This window comes from Staurois parvus, unplaced genomic scaffold, assembly GCF_062004578.1.
Source record: "Staurois parvus isolate SC_StPar_1 unplaced genomic scaffold, SC_StPar_1.0 ptg000468l, whole genome shotgun sequence".
In the NCBI taxonomy this organism is placed as follows: Eukaryota; Metazoa; Chordata; class Amphibia; order Anura; family Ranidae; genus Staurois; species Staurois parvus.
In genome coordinates this window covers 1,504,076-1,519,074 of record NW_028318264.1, presented here as the reverse complement: position 1 = coordinate 1,519,074, position 14,999 = coordinate 1,504,076, and the positions used below count along the sequence as shown (strand labels likewise).

The following is a 14,999-nucleotide window of genomic DNA, read 5'->3' as shown; positions in this document are numbered from 1 at the left end:
AACGGGGTTGATTTACTAAAGGCAAATAGACTGTGCACTTTGCAAGTGCAGATGCACTAATTTTCCCCAGAGCTAAATGCGGTAAAGCTTCGCTTTGCCCCTGCTGAACTGCCCGAAATTTGATTCACGTAAAGCTGGCTTTAGGCCTTGTTCACATGGGGTGTACTACACCTGTGCGAGGGCCATGTTTATCCACACAGGGATGCAGAAATGTTCTGTGAATCCTTGTGCAGGGAGTCCTATTCAGATCAGCTGGGACACAGTGACTGTATGGACATAGACGCTACTCTTAATTTGACATCCCTGGGAGTGTGGGTGCAGGGTCCTCACAGGAGCATACACTTTGGTACACCCTGTGTGATCGAGGCCTACAAGTCCTTTTTCAGAAAAGCATTACTCTCATATTAACAGTAGAAAGACTATATTTAGATTAATAGGAGTAGGCCATAAATAACACATTTAACTACATGCCGCCCAGCCACTGTACATATACGGCGGCAGGGCGGCACTCGCAGGCAAAACCACGTTTTAAAACGTGTGTTTTGTAAACAAATAGGGGGCGCGCCGCCGCCCTATCTGTCCCGCAGATCACCGCCGCAGATGTCAGTCGCCGGGTCACAGCCGCTCCTTAGCGGCTATGTCCCGGCGATTGGCGGCAAACAGTGACAGAGAGCACAGCTGCAGTAGCTGTGCTGTCTGTCACTTCCCTGTCAGCTCGAGGATGAGCTGATCGAGAAAGAACAGTTTCTCTTTCTCGATCAGCCTTTTCCCGCCCAGTATACACCCCCGCCCCCTAGTAAAACACTCCCCTCACTCCTATAACCCTTCCCTGCAAAATAAAGTTAACCCCTTCCTCCCCATTGCCATTAGTACAGTGTCAGTGTTTTTTTTTTGCACTGATCACTGTATTAGTGTTTTTGGGGATGTCCGTGACCCCAAGTCAGTACCCCCCAATGTCAGAATGTCCGCTGCAGTCCCGCCATAAGTCGCTGGTCGCATTATTAGTATAAAAAACACCTAAAAATCCCAGTATCTTTCCCGCCATTTGTAAACGCTATAACTTTCACGTAAACCAATTAATTTACACGTATTGTTTTTTTTTTTTAGCAAAGATGTCGCAGAATGCATTTTGGCAGAAATTTATGACTAAATTTGATTTTTTTTTTTTTTTTTACTGGACATGTTTTATAGCAAAACGTCCAAAATATTGTTTTTTTTTCCTCAAAATTGTCAAACTTTTTTTTTTTATAGCACAAAAAATAAAAACTGCACAGGCGATCAAATACCACCGAAACAAAGCTCAATTTGTGGGGAAAAAAAGGATGTAAATTTCATTTATGTACCGTATTGCATGACCGCGCAATTGTCCGTTAAACTAGCGCAGCGCTGTATAGCAGAAAAATGGCGTAAATTGCAGTATTTATACCATAGTTTGTAGACGCTATAACTTCCACACAAAGCAATCAATATACACTTATTGGGATTTTTTTTACCAAAAACATGTAGAAGAATATTTTGGCCTAAATTTATAACCAACTTTGAGTTTACTATATATTTTTTATAGCTGAAAGTAAAAAATATTGTTTTTCTTCAAAACTTTTTTTGTTTATAGCGTGAAAAATAAAAAGTGCACAGATGATCAAATTACACTGAAAGAAAGCTCTATTTGTGTGAAAAAAAGGACGTAAATTTCGTTTGGGTGCAGCATTGCATGACCGCGCAATTATCAGTTGAATTAGTGCAGCGCCGAGTAGCAAAAAGAGGCCTGGTCATTAAGGGGGGTAAATCCTCTGGAGCTCAAGTGGTTAATGTACAATTTAATATATATACAGTATGTATAAAATTTGATGACAGATACATTTCTTGTCCATCTGTAGTCACAAGTCAAAAAAAAAGAAATACATTGTTTCAAAGGGGATTGTGTGTGACGTATAGTATTGGTGTATGAGAAGAGTTTAGTTTTCTAGAGCCTTCATGCTATCCCAGGGAGGGGAACGATAAGAGGCTTAACAAAATTATATGGAGACAATAGCCATAATAAATTATATTGAGATACTGGATGACAATTTTGTGTTTCAAGAAATAGCCACAATACATGCTCTGTTATGGAATACAGCAAGTACATTTCTCTATCCGATCTACCTTGTATAACCCTCATTTTTCAACTTAAGTAGAACACAAGCAAAATAATCACAGCCATATATTTATACCTTGTGGAATATATGGTCTGGTGCTTCAGCGTTCAGCTTAATAAGTTATTTGCTGATAGTCGTTTCTCTTAGCTCAGTGAGGATATTTCAGACTTTCTTTTCAGTGCATTGATGTCAGAATGAGCTACTTCAAGGTCCTAACCCTCTGAGCAAAGACAACACTGCAAAACCATTACTGCAGGGGAAACATCAAGCTAACAAGAAATGCCATTAGATGAGTATTCAGAAATCACAGTCTCTCTTGAAAAATCTATGTGGGATGAAAATAAATTGCATAAACGTGTTAATTTGCTTTTTATTTTGTTTAAGTGAGGTATAAGTGTAAGTAACAACAGAATGTCCCCTTCCCCATTAGGGTCTGTTGCCAAGCCAGGATGGGGTGACCATCCTCAATCATTGATATCATAAGCTTGTGAGATCACTTTTGCTTGTATTGAATTATTTTGATGGGTTTTTACTGAACAACATTGTGCTAATACTAAAGAATAGAAGGCATACAGCGGAGGTAAGTGCATAGGAGGTGCATGCACTGCTTAGTAGGGTGGAGATGCTTGTCTCAGTAGGTTCTCAGGCTAAGGTTGCCTTGATGACCAGCCTGACTTATGGTTCAAACAAATGGGAGGATTGGCTCCTCAACAATACAGTAAAAGGCATTCCTTCTGAAACCAAGAAATTATATTTATTCCAGTGCTTATGATTATTCTAATAAGTCTGTTTGTGTGAGGAGTAAAGTAGTTGAATACTGAGATTAATTAAAGTACTTAATTTCATGCTTCCAGACATCTCAAATCAACCGGCTCACAAAGTGGGGTCAATGATTAAAACAAACATATAAAAATGATTTTACACTTGGATTGGATTTTTTGCTCTGCATACACCCGGACACTAATAAACCCAAATGATTCATTTATGTATTCAGTCAACACTAAACCATATGCAAAAGAACACATTTGCAGAAAAGGGTGTATCAAGTTTAGGATTCAATAACGGGTTCCACTGCTTTTATCTGAACATACAAAACATCCATACCAATAAGATTATCTATCACTTTATTATTTTCTATACAGTCATTTATTATTTCTTACAAATGGAAGTGGCTTACTGTGCCTAAAGTGACACTGGGAAGAAGTTGTCAGCATTTCCTGTTTGCTTTTCGTTTTTCTATAGTAAAAACTAATCTCTGTTTATTTGGTTGATGAAAACATGGGGATGTATTTGTTTGATTATTTATAAAAGAAATTCAGCAAAGCAGCATGAGCTTCAGTATGGCTGGTTTTAATAGCAATGCTGTTTACATTGTGTGCTGACTACCACAACCTGCCAGGCTCAACAGTAAATATTAAAAGGATTGGCAGATATGAACAAAGCTGAAGGTTGAGTGTCTGGCCGTACAACAGTTTTAATAATATATCAAAATGAAATAGCCAACAGGGTCAGTCAGGAAAAGTGGTTAAATAAATAGTCATTAAAAACTAAATTGTAGAGCCAATCGAGTTCTTCAACATGGAGATAAAATAATGTAAAAGCCATGGTTCTGTCACTGTATACAGAAATATCAACAGTATTGTTTAATAAGGAAGTGTGAAGACCGTGTACAAAGATGTGCCCTGAGGATTTGGGATTGTAAACATCTTCAAAATCAGCCCACAAATAGAGCAGTAAAATTCAGGTCTTGATATGAACGGGGTGTACGTTTACAAGAACAAGACATTTGAGGTGTCTTCTGCGTACAGCTGACACAAATAGGTCAATGTGGGGACAAGAAGGGCTAAGTATATGTTATGCTAAATCCTGATAAAAATGACACCCTTATCTGTCAGCTTAAACAATTTTGAACTGGATATGCTGTATCTCTATGTAAAACAGTAAAACTACAGAGCGAATTGCAGGTTTTCCTGAGCTTTTCAAAAACTCTATTTTTCCGCTTTTAAATTATATTGCTTTATATATAGGTGACTGTTCCATGAAGACAGTATTAAACATTTGCTGCCCGCCCTATGGCCGAATGGCGGGCGGCAAATGTCATCAGCGTTCCGGGTGGACGCCATATGGCGTCCTCCCGCACATGCGCAGATTGCGCTCCTGCAGAGCGGCGCAGCGGCGCGATCTGTCACTGGCCGTGTACCTCGGACACGGCCGATGACAGATCTGAGTATCTGCCCCGTTGCCGCTACCGTTGCCGCTACCATGTGACCTGCTGTGACCAATCACAGCAGGTCACATGACAGTTGTATACAATGGATGGCTTCATTCATGGCATCCATTGTATACTAGTGTCTAGCTGTGAATGGTCACAGCTAATCACATGCACATGTCATGTGATTAGCTGTAGCCAAATCACAGCTAAGCACAAAAAACAAAAAAAAACCCTGAATGAATCGATGTCATTCAGGTAAATGCTTGCTTATAGCAAAGTAATTCTTTGCTATAAGCAAATTGTGTAAAAAAAAAAAAAAAAAAAAAAGTACTGATCACTTCCCCAAAGTAGTACAATGTTACTATGGTAAAAAAAAGAAAAAAAAAATATAATTTTTTTTTTTTCATACTGTCACCAGTCAGTGTCCCTGATCACCGCCATGCCAGTTATATGATGACGCTGTACTGCACTGGTGACAACATGTAAAAAAAAAATAGTGAAACTAATTTTTTTTAACTTTTCGAAAAATTATGACAAAAAAAATACAACTTCAAAAAACTCGCCATGCCTCTTATGAAGTACGTCGGACTGTCTACTCTGCAAAAAGGGGTCATTTGGGGGATATCTGTACTATTCTGACTTTCTTGGACCTCAAGAAATTAGATTGGCTGTCAGTACTTCAGGATTGATCAATATTCAGATCTATACCATAGTTTGTGAACTCTATAACTTTCCTACAAACTAAAAAATACATCCTAATTTGGGTTATTTTCACCAAAGACATGTAGCAGAATACATCTCGGCCTAAATTTATGAAGAACAATTATTTATTTGCAAACTTTTATAACCGAAACAAAGAAAAACTTTTTTTTTTTTTAAATTTTGGTCTTTTTTTGTTAATTTAGCAAAAAATAAAAACCCCAGCGGTGATTAAATACCACCAAAAGAAAGCTCTAGTTGTGTGAAGAAAATGATAAAATTTTAGTTTGAGTACAATGTTGTATGACCGCGCAATAGTCATTCAAAGTGTGAGAGCGATGAAACGTGAAAACTGGCCTGGGCAGGAAGGTGTAAAATTGCACGGTATTGAATTGGTTAAATAGAGAGCTGCAGCAAGAGGTACCATCCAAGTCCATGAAATAAAACAACACATTCTAATGCCGGCCATACATGGATCTAAAATCGGCCAGCTCAGCAGGGACTGGATGAATTCCGGTCCATGTATGGGCAGAAGTTGTTCTACTGTTTGTCTTCTGTACAACCGCCCTCTCAGATTTTTGCCCCTCGATCAGCACTTCCGGCTATAGCTGGCAGCAGTGATCAGTGTATTCTGACAGTGAGGATGTCTTACTGCTGTCGGAATACAAAAGCTCAGAGGGAAAATTCCCTCATCCACCTCAACTACGTGGATGGAGGAATTGAGTCATTTTTTTTTTCTTCAACCTGCTGTTTGGATGAAAAAACACAGATCATTTAAAGACCAACCCTACGGAAAATAGAAATCTTCCAAAGCAATGCCCTCAAACTGCAAGGGTTAAATGCACATTTAGGTCTAAGGGATGGGAGAAGCTGTACATTCTTCTGCTTCCCCAGCAGTTGACGCTCCCCTACATCCAGTGTGCATTAATCCTCAACATCTACATACCCAGTGCCCTGGTCTTGATGACATCTGAGGACTTGCAATCTCTGGAGTGTGAGGGAGAGGCAACGACAGGGGTCGCCCTTAGAATGCAGAGAGAGCCCCCCGGGACCAGAGAACTGGGTTAAAAAAGGTAAAACTGCTTATCTTGTTACCCTAGACCTAAAGGAGCATTTAACCCCAGCACGGGGGCATTCCCACTGCAAGGAAGGATGTTTACTTTCTCTGGAGCTCAGCTTTAAAGGTTTGGTGGATAACAGCTATACATTTAGGAGGTGACATGTAAGAATACACAAAAATAAATGAAACTGTGAAAATATGCTAATTTCCTTGAACTATCTTAGCATGGATACAAATCTAAATAAAATGTTTTATAATGGAATTGAGTAATATGCATAAACGCTTCCTATTTCAAACCAATAAGCTTTAAAGATTTCTCTTAGTCTCAACATGTTTGCACAAAACTGAAGGCAACATTTTATGAAGATGTGACAATTCAAGAATGCTGTATCTAGCCTATTAATTTACTGATCACACCTACACACAAAACATCTCACAGATATTGAAAGGGCATAAAATAATGCTTCTTGCACGATTCCTTTAGACCATTGTTACCCAACGTCAACAATCACCTGGAGGGTTTGATGGAATTATCCAAGGAATCAATAAAATAGCTTGGGGTCAAAAGGGGTCAGTAAATGTCTGGAGGTAATGATTTTCTTAAGTCTATGTAGAGCACGGGTGTCAAACTGGTGGCTCTCCAGCTGTTGCCAAACTAAAAGTCCCATGAGGTATTGCAAGACTGACCGTTACAAGCATGACTCCAAAAGGCAGAGGCATGATGGGACTTGTAGTTTCACAACAGCTGGAGGGCCGCCAGTTTGACACCCCTGATGTAGCGCTCCATGCCAATCCCTAGTTTAAATGTTTTTGGTGGCTAGTGGCATGACGGTGTTACGTCGGGTCAGCCTCTAGTGACAGCAGTCTCTATTAGTCTGTGTGCCTGAGACATTACCCCCCCCAATTCTTTTCTCTGGGGAAGATATGACATATATACATGCTTATTTCCTGTGGTGGGCATACTAGCCCACTTCAAATTTGGTTGGACCAGTGAGTACACGCACCTCAAACACTGTGGGAGGTAGTGAGTACACCCATTACATTGTTCGGGACCCAATGGATACACCTATAGTAATTGGAGTGGTGCCAAAAACTTGTCGCTGAGAATTTATTGAGATTAATCATTAAAAAAAAAAAAAAAAAAAAAAATCTGTGCTAGTGTAACTTAGCTAGCTGCTCGCAATAGGGATGATATATGCATCCCTATTGAAAAATATAAACATATTTGCAGCGCCAGTAATACTCATACAATTACAACTTAACCTAATTAAAGTGCAAAGAAGTGCAGAATAAATAAATTCATGTGTACATATATACTTCAATTAATATTTTTTTTTTTAAATAAACCAGAATTCATCTAGAAAGTGAAATAGTGTACCCAGTGATTAGGTAATGATATCCATTTAATAAAACACACACACACACACTCTCACACACACACACACACACACACACACACAGTCACACAGTGTTCCAATCACCTCCATGGCCACAGATGTATAAAATCAAGCACCTAGGCATCCAGACTGCTTCTACAAACATTTGTGAAATAATGGGTTGCTCTCAGGAGCTCAGTGAATATGAGTGTGGTACCGTGTTAAGCTGCCACCTGTGTAACAAGTCCATCTGTGAAATTTCCTTGCTACTAAATATTCCACTAACGGTTAGTGGTATTATAACAAAGCGGAAGCAATTGGGAACAACAGAAACTCAGCTACAAAGTGGTAGGCCACGTAAAATGACAAAGTGGGGTCAGCGCATACTGAAGCACATAGTTTGCAGAAGTTGCCAACTGTCTTCAGAGTCAATAGCTAAAGACCTCCAAACTTCATGTGGCCTTCAGATTAGCACAACAACAGTGTGTAGAGAGCTTCATGGAATGAGTTTCATCCAGCTGCATCCAAGCCTTATATCACCAAGTGCAATGCAAAGTGTCTGATGCAGTGGTGTGAAGCACGCCGCCACTGGACTCTAGAGTAGTGGAGACGTGTTTTCTGGAGTGACAAATCACATTTTTCTGTCTGGCAATCTGTGGACGGGTCTGGGTTTGGCAGTTGCCAGGAGAATGGTACTTATCTGACTGCATTGTGCCAAGTGTAAAGTTTGGTGGAGGGGGGCATTATGGTGTGGGGTTATTTTTCAGGGGTTGGGCTTGGCTCCTCAGTTCCAGTGAAAGGAGCTCTTAAGGCATCAGCATACCAAAACATTTTGGACAATTTCATGCTCCCAACTTTGTGGCAACAGTTTTGGGATGGCCCCTTCCTGTTCCAACATGACTGCGCACCAGTGCACAAAGCAAGGTCCATAAAGACATGGATGAGCGAGTTTGGGGTGGAGGAACTTGATTGGCCTTCACAGAGTCCTGACCTCAAACTGATAGAACACCTTTGGGATGAATTAGAGCAGAGACTGCAAGATAGACCTTCTCGTCCAACATCAGTGCCTGACCTCACAATTGTGCTTCTGGAAGAATGGTCCAACATTCCCATAGACACACTCCTAAACTTTGTGGACAGCCTTCCCAGAACAGTTAAAGCTGTTACAGCTGCAAAGAGTGGGCCAACTCATTATTGAACCCTACAGACTAAGACTGGGATGCCATTAAAGTTCATGTGCATGTAAAGGCAGTCGTCCAATACATTTGGCAATATAGTGTGTGTGTGTGTGTGTGTGTGTGTGTGTGTGTGTGTGTGTGTATATATATATATATATATATATATATATATACATATATATATAGTCAGGTCCATAAATATTGGGACATGGACACAATTCTAACATTTTTGGCTCTATACACCACAATGGATTTGAAATGAAACAAACAAGATGTGCTTTAACTGCAGACTGCCAGCTTTAATTTGAGGGTATTTACATCCAAATCAGGTGAACGGTGCAGGAATTACAACAGTTTGCATATGTGCCTCCCACTTGTTACGGGACCAAAAGTAATGGGACAGAATAATAATCATAAATCAAACTTTCACTTTTTAATACTTGGTTGCAAATCCTTTGCAGTCAATTACAGCCTGAAGTCTGGAACGCATAGACATCACCAGACGCTGGGTTTCATCCCTGGTGATGCTCTGCCAGGCCTCTACTGCAACTGCCTTCAGTTCCTGCTTGTTCTTGGGGCATTTTCCCTTCAGTTTTGTCTTCAGCAAGTGAAATGCATGCTCAATCGGATTCAGGTCAGGTGATTGACTTGGCCATTGCATAACATTCCACTTCTTTCCCTTAAAAAACTCTTTGGTTGCTTTTGCAGTATGCTTTGGGTCATTGTGCATCTGCACTGTGAAGCGGCGTCCAATGAGTTGTGAAGCATTTGGCTGAATATGAGCAGATAATATTGCCCGAAACACTTCAGAATTCATCCTGCTGCTTTTGTCAGCAGTCACATCATCAATAAATACAAGAGAACCAGTTCCATTGGCAGCCATACATACCCACGCCACGACACTACCACCACCATGCTTCACTGATGAGGTGGTATGCTTAGGATCATGAGCAGTTCCTTTCCTTCTCCATACTCTTCTCTTCCCATCACTCTGGTACAAGTTGATCTTGGTCTCATCTGTCCATAGGATGTTGTTCCAGAACTGTGAAGGCTTTTTTAGATGTCGTTTGGCAAACTCTAATCTGGTCTTCCTGTTTTTGAGGCTCACCAATGGTTTCCATCTTGTGGTGAACCCTCTGTATTCACTCTGGTGAAGTCTTCTCTTGATTGTTGACTTTGACACACATACACCTACCTCCTGGAGAGTGTTCTTGATCTGGCCAATTGTTGTGACGGGTGTTTTCTTCACCAGGGAAAGAATTATTCGGTCATCCACCACAGTTGTTTTCCGTGGTCTTCCGGGTCTTTTGGTGTTGCTGAGCTCACCGGTGCGTTTTCTTCTTTTTAAGAATGTTCCAAACAGTTGTTTTGGCCACGCCTAATGTTTTTGCTATCTCTCTGATGGGTTTGTTTTGTTTTTTCAGCCTAATGATGGCTTGCTTCACTGATAGTGACAGCTCTTTGGATCTCATCTTGAGAGTTGACAGCAACAGATTCCAAATGCAAATAGCACACTTGAAATTAATTCTGGACCTTTTATCTGCTCATTGTAATTGGGATAATGAGGGAACAACACACACCTGGCCATTGAACAGCTGAAAAGCCAATTGTCCCATTACTTTTGGTCCCTTAAGTGGGAGGCACATATGCAAACTGTTGTAATTCCTACACCGTTCACCTGATTTGGATGTAAATACCCTCAAATTAAAGCTGACAGTCTGCAGTTAAAGCACATCTTGTTCGTTTCATTTCAAATCCATTGTGGTGGTGTATAGAGCCAAAAATGTTAGAATTGTGTCCATGTCCCAATAGTTATGGACCTGACTGTATATGTGTGTATATGTATGTGTGTGTGTATATATATATATATATATATATATATATATATATATATATACATATACATACATACCCCTACATTAAAAAACAAATTAATAATAAAGATGTGCAGATTCCAGGAATCTTCCACCAGTGTTAATTAGTGCTCATTACTCCACCCAGAATTAGAAAGGAGACTTACTAAATCCACTACCCCAACAGAGAGGTATATTGCACTCTCCCATATAACACCACCAAGCCGTCCTGGGTCTACACAGCAGCTGTTTTCTAGGAACAAACCTCAGCCGCTGTGGAAAGCACCATTTGAAATACCCACGGCAAAGGCGCAATCCGCCAACAAAGATGAAAAAGGAACTCTCATGGTGTAGTATGTTAAAATCACTTTAATTCTATAAAAGTTTCCATCCTAGCTGAAAGAGATAAAAACAAGCCAGCAAATACACTTACACAGAATGCTGCTACTTGATACAAGACAGCAGCATGATGACATGAGTGCACATAATTCCGCCCTATGCATGTCTTCCAACAGAACATTCTCAGGAGCTCTGATGATGTTCTATTGGTGTTATATGGGAATGATCCCATTGAGATGCTGAAATTCAATGTAGCAGTCTGTGCTACATACAGTCAGTGCTGTCCTGCTGTATCCACTGAAAACAATACAAGACATTTGCTGAATGGCGGAGGTACAGAAGTGAGTGCCTCCTGTGTTCAGTGGTGCACATCTCTCCACCAGCACCTGAAACAAGACAGTACTGACTGTATGTAGCACAGACCACAACAGTAAATTTCAACATTCCCAGAGGTCCTCTGGTTGTGACACACGGATAAATACATGTAACCTTGCTGAACCAATGTAAGCTTAAAAATAGATAATTCCTGGAATTCAGCTTTAAAATTTGGATTGAAAAAAAAACATTGTCTATGTCCCCATTAAGTGAAAATCTTTTCAGTACTGATGCCATGAAACATCTGATATGACCTGCAATTTTCATAATACATGTTTGGGGGTGAATGAACAATGTGAAACTTCAAGAAGAGGTAGATGAACTGAAGATTTTAAGAACCTCCCCTGAAACTTCAAGAAGAGGTAGATGAACTGAGGATTTTAAGAACCTCCCCTGCTTTAGCTACACCCAAGTATTATAGGTACTTAAGTAATATAAAAATAAAATTACTGTTAATTTACAGTATATTTAATTAACTATGTTTAGGGATGTTATTCACGTGGCTCTTAAATTAGAGAATGCTACAGCAGCTAACAGTAAAGAAGACAGTTAAAGAAATTCTCACACAAGTCAAAAAAGTGCAGAGTACTCAGGGGTCTGTTTGGACTTTACACTAGTGGATAGACAGTTGGATAGGAGAATTGCAAAGCTAAATGGCTCCAGCCATAAGATGATAAAACACAGAATTTTTACTTCACTAAGTGGAAGTAGAAAGCTGAGGTAGGCTAAAACAAAAAAGACAAATGCTCATATGAATGTGTGTGTGGAGGTCTACTTAACAAGCTTAAGCCTTGTACACACAGGCCCAATATCGGCTAAAAGCAGCCGGTGCAGTAGATGCCTGTGTGTACAGGTCCTTGTTTGACAGAAACTTATCTCACGAACGGCTCCTGTGGAATGAGCATGCTGGAAAACCAGCAGCCGATTGGCATCCGATCAGCGCTGTCAGCCAATGGCTGCAAGCTCTAACCAGTGTGTTCTGGTGAGGGGGCATCCCCCCTGTCAGAACACAATAGCATAGCAGGGAAATCGTTGTACTAATATCGAAAAGTTAGTAGAGATACCTCCTCAAAAGCCTGTGTACCAGGCATAAACAATCCAGTAAGAATTATGTTGTGTGAATGGCCACATGCAGTGTCTTGAAAAAGTATTCATACCCCTTGAAATTTTCCACATTTTGTCATGTTAAAACCAAAAATGTAAATGTATTTTATTGGGATTTTATGAGATAGACCAACACAAAGTGGCACATAATTGTGAAGCGGAAGGAAAATGATAAATGGCTTTCAAAATTATTTTCAAATAAATATCTGAAAAGTGTGGCGTGCATTTGTATTCAGCCCCCAAATCAACACTTTGTAGAATCACCTTTCGCTGCACTTACAACTGCAAGTCTTTTTGGGGATGTCTCTACCAGCTTTGCACATCTAGAGAGTGAAATTTTTCCAATTCTTCTTTGCAAAATAGCTCAAGCTCTGCCAGATTGGATGGAGAGCGTCTGTGAACAGCAGTTTTCAAGTCTTGCCACAGATTCTCAATTGGATTTAGGTCTAGACTTTGACTGGGCCATTCTAACACATGAATATGCTTTGATCTAAACCATTCTATTGTAGCTCTAGCTATATGTTTAGAGTCGTTTTCCTGCTGGAAGGTGAACCTTCGCCCCAGTCTTAAGTCTTTTGCAGAATCTAACAAGTTTTCTTCTGGATTGCTCTGTATTTGGCTCCATCCACCTTCCCATCAACTCTGACCAGCTTTCCTGTCCGTAATAAAGGAAAGCATCCCCACAACATGATGCTGCAACCAACATGTTGCTACCACCATGTTTCACGGTGGGGATGGTGTGCTCAGGGTAGTGTGCAGTGTTAGTTTTCCGCCACACATAGCATTTTTCTTTTAGGCCAAAAAGTTAAATTTTGGTCTCATCTGACCAGAGCACCTTCTTCCACAAGTTTGCTGTGTCCTCCACATGGCTTCTCGCAAACTACAAACGGGACTTCTTATGGATTTCTTTCAACAATAACTTTCTTCTTGCCACTCTTCCATATAGTCCAGATTTGTGGAGTGCACAACTAATAGTTATCCTGTGGACAGATTCTCCCACTTGAGCTGTGGATCTCTGCAGCTTCTCCAGAGTTACCATGGGCCTCTTGGCTGCTTCTCTGATTAATGTTCTCCTTGCCCGGTCTGTCAGTTTAGGTGGACAGCCATGTCTTGGTAGATTTGCAGTTGTGACATACTCATTCCTTCGGATGATGGATTGGACAGTGCTCTGTGAGTTGTTCAAAGCTTGGGATATTTTTATATATTCTAATGCTGCTTTAAACTTATCCACAACTTTATCCTTGACCTGTGTGGTGTGTTCCTTGGCCTTCATTATACTTTTTGTTCACTCATGTTCTCTAACAAACCTCTGAAGGCTTCACAGAACAGCTGTATTTATACTGAGATTACATTACACACAGGTAGACACTATTTTCTAGTTAGGTGACTTCTAAAGGCAGAGTAAATGGGGCTGAATACAAATGCACTTCAGATATTTATTTGTAAAAAAGTTTGAAAACCATTTACATTTTCCTTCCACTTCACAATTTTGTGCCACTTTGTGTTGGTCTATCACATAAAATCCCAATAAAACATATTAGGTTTCTGGTTGTAGCATGACAAAATGTGGAAATTTCAAGGGGTATGAATACTTTTTCAAGGGACTGTAGATGGGACAGCATTTCATAGTTGTTTGGTGGTAGTAAAGTCTGAAACAAAACCCCAGCCCCCTGCAAGTTAACGGCATAATGTGCTAGTATGCATCGCAGACTAGCGCATTATGAAAGACTTACCTTAAAAGGAAGCCCTCCAGAGCTACATTGTCACCAGTGACAGGGCTTCCATCTTCACCCAGTCTTCTTTCCAGGTTTGCGGGCTCCAGCTGTTTGAATGGCCGAGCCAAGATGACGTCCCTCCCATGCATGCACACAGAGGCCGCAATTGTGGCACAGTGCTCTGAAAGAACAGTATACACTGTATGCCATACCTTCAGAGCGAAGTGCGCATGCGCCAGTGATGTCACCAGCTGCAGAAATAGTGAATATCTCCTAAACGGAGCACATTTAGGAGATATTCTTTGTACCTACAGTCACCAAGCGGTGTTTACTACCACTTTAAAAATGAAGCATTATACTTTTCCTGTTAAAGTATCAGCAAGTCAGATAGGTCTTACATTTCGAATTTGGAACTAGGTAAAGATTTATTCAACTACTTAGGTCTAAAGCTTAAAAGAAAGTAGAAAACAGAAAACTGTAATCCTATCCATAGCTGGAAGATACCTGGGTTGATAACAAATACAAGGGTTATGTTTTTTGACACGTGATGTAATGTTAACTAGGTAGGTTTTATCCTAAATTAAGTAGCTAATAATGTGAGGAAACCATTTTCATTGATTTACAGTTGTGTTCAAAATAATAGCAGTCAGACATCACTAACCCGATCAATCACTGTTTTTGGTAGAAATGGTATTTCTACATGGCAAATAATTTATTAGCAGGTGTAGTAGAGTAATAGAAATCCAACAGACCAAACAGTCATGACATGCATGCTGCTGATTCTGTGTAATTGAATCACTAATTGAAAGGGGCATGTTCAAAATAATAGCAGTGTGAAGTTCTATTAGTGAGGTCATTCATTCTTTGAAAAACTGGTGGCAATTATTGCCCTTATTTAAGGAAGGAAGGCAGCAAATGTTGTACATGCTGATTACAGTGCATTTCTCTCTGAA

General features: G+C 40.1%; 1 protein-coding gene across 2 annotated transcripts in view; it reads right to left on the bottom strand.

Moving 5' to 3' along the window:
- The window catches only part of TMEFF1 (transmembrane protein with EGF like and two follistatin like domains 1), a 295,872-nt gene that overhangs the window by 28,717 nt on the left and 252,156 nt on the right, over nt 1–14,999 (bottom strand). The gene's annotated exons all lie outside the window — the stretch shown is intronic.